The sequence below is a fragment of the Lycium ferocissimum genome, chromosome 10, assembly GCF_029784015.1.
Source record: "Lycium ferocissimum isolate CSIRO_LF1 chromosome 10, AGI_CSIRO_Lferr_CH_V1, whole genome shotgun sequence".
In the NCBI taxonomy this organism is placed as follows: Eukaryota; Viridiplantae; Streptophyta; class Magnoliopsida; order Solanales; family Solanaceae; genus Lycium; species Lycium ferocissimum.
The window spans coordinates 67,922,229-67,929,056 of record NC_081351.1 but is presented as its reverse complement, the minus strand read 5'-3'; the positions used below and the strand labels follow the sequence as shown (position 1 = coordinate 67,929,056).

General features: G+C 34.4%; 1 long non-coding RNA gene and 1 other non-coding gene across 2 annotated transcripts; one reads left to right on the top strand and one right to left on the bottom strand.

The window, feature by feature from the left end:
* Window positions 1-1,289: 1,289 nt before the first annotated feature.
* LOC132032568 (uncharacterized) lies at window positions 1,290-2,147 on the bottom strand. Its single transcript, XR_009408523.1, has 3 exons — window positions 1,879-2,147; window positions 1,682-1,752; window positions 1,290-1,591 (listed from the first exon to the last, which is right to left on the bottom strand). It is a non-coding gene; the product is annotated as an uncharacterized LOC132032568 (long non-coding RNA).
* A 4,079-nt stretch (window positions 2,148-6,226) lies between these two features.
* LOC132035688 (small nucleolar RNA snoR86) lies at window positions 6,227-6,350 on the top strand. The gene has a single exon (XR_009409407.1). It is a non-coding gene; the product is annotated as a small nucleolar RNA snoR86 (small nucleolar RNA).
* The last annotated feature ends 478 nt before the right edge of the window (window positions 6,351-6,828 follow it).

The window sequence follows — 6,828 nt, the reverse complement described above, 5'->3', positions numbered from 1 at the left end:
CACATTATCTTCTTTCTGTGACTGTTCTTCTTAGCATTCTCTTCTGTTTGAAGATCTGAAGTAAAATTACTACTTGGATGTTTATGCACTTCTATCAAGCTCTGGTAATTACAGGGGACTAGCAGATTAAATCACTGCAGAGCTGCGCCATCCCTCCATCCATCACATGGTAAAATATGCAATAAGTTGCTCTGCCTTTTCTTCGCTGGAGGCAGTTGTTGAATTGCATAAATTTTGTTGAGTTTGTTCTGTAACCTTTATCTCAAGGCTTCAATCTCTGTCCCAACATTAGCCAGGCCAATGTGTATACAGATTGGCAGTAATCAGGGTACTTGTAAGTTGTAACATAATATTCGTTACATGATGGGTGGGAATTAACTCTTAGAAGAAACTGTGAAGAATAGGGAGTTCAAGCGCGGGTGAACTTCTGAGAAGGCTTAGCCTGTTTGGCCAAGCTTCTAGGAAGTCAAAAGTGCTTATTTTAGAAGATTAAGGTGTTTGGCAAAGCTTTTGAATGCGCTTTTGAGTAGTAGCAGAAGCTATTTTTTTCGGAAAATTTAAGAAAAGTAGCTTTTCTCCCAAAGTACTGGGCTGATATTGGCGAAAGTGTCTTTCAAATTGATTAGCCAAACACAAACTGCTACTCCCCAAACATACTTTTTCGAAAATTACTTCTGACAAACACTTTCCACAATAGACAGATATTAGAAGTTTGGCCAAACATGCTATAAGGGCTTATAATTAATCAGGGAGTAGCAGATACAAATAGATGGAAGCACACCCAAAAGATGCAAGTACTCTGTTAACTCTGGTTACAAAATGTTGACCTCACTACAAGAAATTTGGCCTACGATAACATTTTATAAATGTCGTAATAAGACCCATTAGTGTCGCAAAATCACTTACCGACATTTGTTTTACACTTAGTACAAATGTCGTATATTTGTAAGAACTTTCCGACATTTATATTAATGTCGGTAAATGATTTACGACATTATTAAAATGTCGCAAGATTAAGTTTTCCAACCTTTAGATTAATGTCGGCATTAAGTTAGTAACATTTATATACGACTTTTATTAAATGTCACCTGTTTTGAGTTTTAACTCAATTAAATTGCTACATATAATGAAATGTTGGAAAATCATAGCCATCCTTGCTATACATACACGGAAATGTCAGAAAATCATCACTAGTCAGTATGTTTTTTTTCATTTTTATATACTAAGAAAATCTAATCTAATCTCATACCATAATCATTCATATAATTTCGATATACAAGTCATACACTCCAAAACAATTCTGAATTAAAATAAAAGAGTCACTTCAACACACTACATTTTTATAAATACTATAACACCAGCATTACTAAATGGTTCTCAAGAAATACAAAATTTTCTCCCATCATGCTAAGAATGCTAACTACAATTAAATTCTAATGTTGACTAGTGACTACAAGAATACAAATTATTTGATAGTCACTTGGCGAGCCTTCATACAAAGCAGCAACTGGAATCTCTATGACGACTCCCTCCTCAGAAAACTTCTCTGCTTGACTCTAATGTTTGCATATTGAAGATGAAAACAAGGTCTCTGACAGCAAACCAAACATAAAGGTGTATGTTAGAAGTTAGAAAAATATGGTTAAATAAAATTAGCAGAATCAAACTCCGAGAAGCCCACTTATTTTTTCAACCACACAAGAATCAAATTATTACATAGTCCTTAACATGTAAAATAGAATTGAAGATTACCTGAAATCAATTAAGGCCGAATAGTCAAATATTTTGGATCTCAAAATTTAATGTACAATTAAAAAAGTAAAACTATAGATTTAAAAATTCAATGTGAATCCTAAATCCCACATGACAGAGGATTACCTTTCGCATCCACAAAAAAATATGATTCAATGCAGCAACCATATTATTCAATTCATCTCTTTCGGAACTCCACTTTGTAAAAGCCTACAAAAGAAAAAGTAACTAGCACACATAAAATTCAAGCACAAAAGAGAGAAAAAATAAGAAAGGGTGAGGGAGGGAGAAGTTAGGCCGCCGTGAGTAAAGGGAATTGGGGGAAGGGGAAAGGGTTTTATTTCGTGGGAAGGGGGAATTGATATTTGGTTGGGCTTTAAAATTTTGGGGAGAAGATACTTTAATTTTAGGGGTTTTTTATTTTTGGGGGGGCGGGGGAAGGGGCGTGGGGAGTTTGGGTACAAATGAAAAAGAAACTCTCTTATTAAAGTACATAGAACAAAATAAAATATAAAAAAAACTGCTCCTATTACTAGTTACTTTTAAAAAACACAAACGTTCAACACAGTAGCTTTTTTCTTATTAGTAGAATATTAAATAGTTCTATTATTAGTTCCAAGTTCATTTGTTATATGTCATATAATTACTACTTTATGCATCCGATAAATTTTTTAATCTAAAGTTAATAAAGAATGGTGATTTAATTTAAAAAGATTTAGATTTTGAATATTAGGTGTAAATGTCGGTAACTAACGGTTAATAATGACATTTGAAACAAATGTTATAATATTCTCGATATTTTTATCAAATGTCATTGTTTTAATGACATTTTACGTCAAATGTCATTATTTTACCGACATTTTTTGCCAAATGTCGTCATTTTATGACATTTTGTATCACATGTCATTTTTTTTACGACATTTATTCATAAATGTCTAGAAATTCCCTTTTCCCCGACAGTCAAATGTCGTCGTATCTCTTTCTTGTAGTGCCTTAAGTCAGAATGGCTCAACTCAATGGCCTTGGAGGATAATTTGGGAAAACAGTGGATCCCATAAATAGCCAGATGTTGTTGGATTAGCTCACATGAAGCTCGTCTAACACAGTCAAAATAGCAGAGAAGGGTTATTGCCGTGCAGCAGGTGTTTCATGTGTGAAGTGAAAAAGAGGTCAGTTATATGTTTCTACACTGCCAGTCTGCAACGAAGCTGTGGAGTATGTTTCTTATTTTATATAATTTCCACATGGATACAATGCCAATAACAGTGAAAAAGCTTCTATGGAGCTAGGCCGGAAGGATAATAAGAGAAGAGGATAGGAAGGTTTTTTGGTAATTGACTGGAGAGGAATGGAGGTGTTTTGGAAAACAAGTTATGTACAAACTCAGATGTACATGTTTGTAGCTTTTGTATATGAAGTTAACTCATTACCATAGTTCCTCAGCTCTTTTGAGTCTGCTTCTTTCTTGACAAGCTGAGGAAGCAGTTTCTGTCAATCTTGGACGCAGTTGGAAGAGTGTTATTTTTTGGCATGATATTAAAAAGTCGCAACAATACAGAAGTATAATGAGGAACTCATGGCATCAATTCCTATAGTGGATATGATAAAGGTAGTGCCTAGCAAGTTTTCCACTTTCCTCACAAGCATCACAGTAAAATTCTGCATCTTCACTCTTCATCGGTACGGTCTTAAAGTAGAAAACTTGGAAGAGGGAAGTGATGTAGGTGACACATATTTGGCTACTGGGTGAAAGATGTTGGGCAATTAACATTTTTTGAATCGACACTGCACATGGGTATACCTTCGATGATGCTTGCAAGGTAGCACGACAATCTTTCACGAGGCTGAGATTGAGGAACCATGTATGATTACATTGACTGGGAAAGCACATTTTATGTCAACTTTGGTTTAGCAATATATATACATACATTATAAAACCATTTGATTCTTTGTTGGTATGCATCAGTTTTCGCAGCAGTTCTGCCTAACGCTTTGCAGATTACGCCATGCCAATTTCCCCCCTTCATTAGCAACTCAGTGAACTTGAGTGTGCATACAACACATTCAACTCTAAGAAAATGTTAAAAAGTTGAAGATTCAATTACAAAAGACAGATCAAAATTTTGTGGCATTTCCAATAGGAGGGATTACACATGTGAGACTATTGTTTGAGGGATCCATGCTCTGAATTCTGGTACATATCGTGGCCCTTTCCACACTGAAGCACTGAGTTTATTTGAAGGCAATGAAATTGCTTGAACTCTCTGATGTTGAAATAGGTTTGGTGGAATACTCCTTTGGAGTTGATTGTTTTGAATATCAATCAGTCGCAAGCGAGGCAAGTGGCCAAGGCCGTAAGGGATGCCACCATGGAAGTTGTTTTCCCAAGGTTGAGCTCTTTGAGAAAGGACAGTTGCCCAAAGATGGTGAAATTGTGCCTTGAAGTTGCAAATTAGGAAGAGCCAAGGCTGAGGCCACTAGCCTCTGTCTTTTTGTGCTGCAAGTGACACCAAACCAAGAGCAAAAAGAAGTATTATTGGTCCAGTTCTTGGCCTAAAAAGGAGTGGGACTTGTAACAAGTTTTTGGAAAGCTAATAGAGTTTCTTGATCTGTCTCATTTGAGGAAGCAGCTGATATAGAAAATGAGTAATACTGAACTAGAAATAGAAGGACCAATAAGAAAAGGTGCTTCTCCATGCTGTTACAATGCACTTGGAAACAGACTGCTTCGAAGGGAATTTTGGAACTTGATTTGTGTAGTTGCCAAAGTCTCTGCTATTTCTTTTGGTAAATAAAGACATTTTATTACCAAGGCAGATAGTTACAATCAAAGCACAACCTACAGAATGGTACTGGTCATCCTGCACTTCCAACCCCTATCATCTACTTTCACTGGATCACAACTCAATATACTGGATCACACCCTTATGCAGCAAAATTCAGCATCTCTAAGCCTCTAGCTAGGTGCTGAAAGTTGCTGCTACTATATAGCACCACCAACAACAATAGCAACAATATACCCAGTGTGATCCTACAAGTGGAGTCTGGGAAGGGTAGTGTGCACGTAGAACTTACTCCTACCTTGTGCAGGTAGATAGGCTGTTTCCGATAGATCCTTGACTCATGGAAAACAAACAATATATAGCACTAAGATTCTCAAAAAAAGACAAGTAAGAAATAACGAAATAGAAAAAGATAGTTGATCATCATTATTAACATACAATAAATGGTAAGTTGACTCAACTTTGATATCAGGCATGTATGAATGAAGTTTTGAACAGTGTAAAAGGCTTAATGCATGTGTGGCCCCCTAAACTTGTCCCTTTTTTTTTTTTTTTCATTTTTGCATTTCAACTAAGTCATTGCTCCTGGATCTAATCCCTGAAATGGTCCTCAAGTGTGTCTATCAAACCCCCTAAATCTGATTTTTGTTAGAAGCATAAATTAAATCGGGGAAATGAAGGTGGAGTAATATTTTAAACATGTGGTAAACTATTCTTTAGGTCATGTATGTGTCGGTTTTTGCTCTTCCATAGCTAGCTTAATTAAAACAAGTTTAGGGGGTTGCATATGCATTAAGCCAATGTAAAAAGTTCATCAATTTTACAACTATATTGCACCTCAAAAAATATTGCACAAACTTTATATAGTATACTTTTTGCTCGAAAAAACTTATACACTATCATATAAATTAAAAACTTGAACATTAAAAACTATTTCAATACTCATCAATTAAAAATGATTTTCAACTAAACTCTGTATATATAATGATATAAAACAAATAATAACAAATAATTAAAGACACCACTCGCCATTGCAAGAAAAGTTCAATAGGATCATTCACTAAATAGTTTTCCCGAAAAGGGATAACCACGAAAATTTATGTATATTCTAGTGGACTATACTACGGGAACTTTCGCTAGTTTTTTATTTTCCGGATAACTATTTAGTAAATGACTCTTAATTCTCTCGCAACTCATGGACATTTTAGACCACGGTCTAAAGATTCATTTTGAGAAAACTGAAAATTTTATGAGAAAAGGTTAGACTACAATATAACTTTTTATAAAACGTTAGTCGACAATATAATGTTTTTGTCTTTTAGGTTAAGCAATATGTATCAAATGTTTGATCAGGATTTAACATTGTCCCAAAGATAATTTTTCGAGGGCTATATTTGTACAAATTTAGAAATGATTGATCAGTTTTAAAATGGGCCAGATTGATTCATTCATTATAGTGGGCTAAAACTTCCAATTCAGGACTGTAGGCCCATTATGAACAATTTTGCCTCTTTAAAAAAACTAGGGTTAGGGTTACTTTTTCACTTCTCCATGCCTATAAAATCAAGCAACTTGATCATTTTCTCCATTCATCAACTGTCAAAGGTAACAAATTTGCATTCCTAATCACTTCTAACATCTCCTCTTTCATATGTTTTAGTTTTTCGAATTTATAAAATAGCCAATTTGCAGAGCAAGTGCGTCTATAAACAATGACGTACACTTGCATTGAAGGTTGGCTATATAAATAAGCGATTCTCCGTGCCTTTCAAATACTTCTCATTTTGATTACGGCCTCGAACAAATCGCTATATTTCCCATTATGCAAATAACTACAGAATTTATGCATCTTTTAGTCCATAGTTTCTTTTTTTTTTTAAAAGAAAAATATTCACTTTTTTAAATCTTTAAATGGAAAATTTAAAGAGTAAAAATGACGATCTAATATTTATGGTAATTCTTTTGAGGGCTATATTTACAAAACTTTTAGAAATAGAGGTAAAATTTAAATGGTGACCTAAAAAAAGATTTCTATAAAAATTAAGCATAAGCAACCTTTCCATCCCTATTCTTTAAAAGAGTAATTGCAGATCCCAAAGTAATATGTTTTGAAGTATTCTGATTAAGGAAATGTTGCACAAGTTTGCAAAATTGTCCCAGTATTGTTCACACTTCTGATTATGTCAAGGGATAAAACTTAAAAAATATCAGATTTATGGGTTCTGAATTGATGATAATGCTAGTTTAAGTTGAACAATTGGACCATAATTTAGATTTGGCCCTCTTCCGTTAA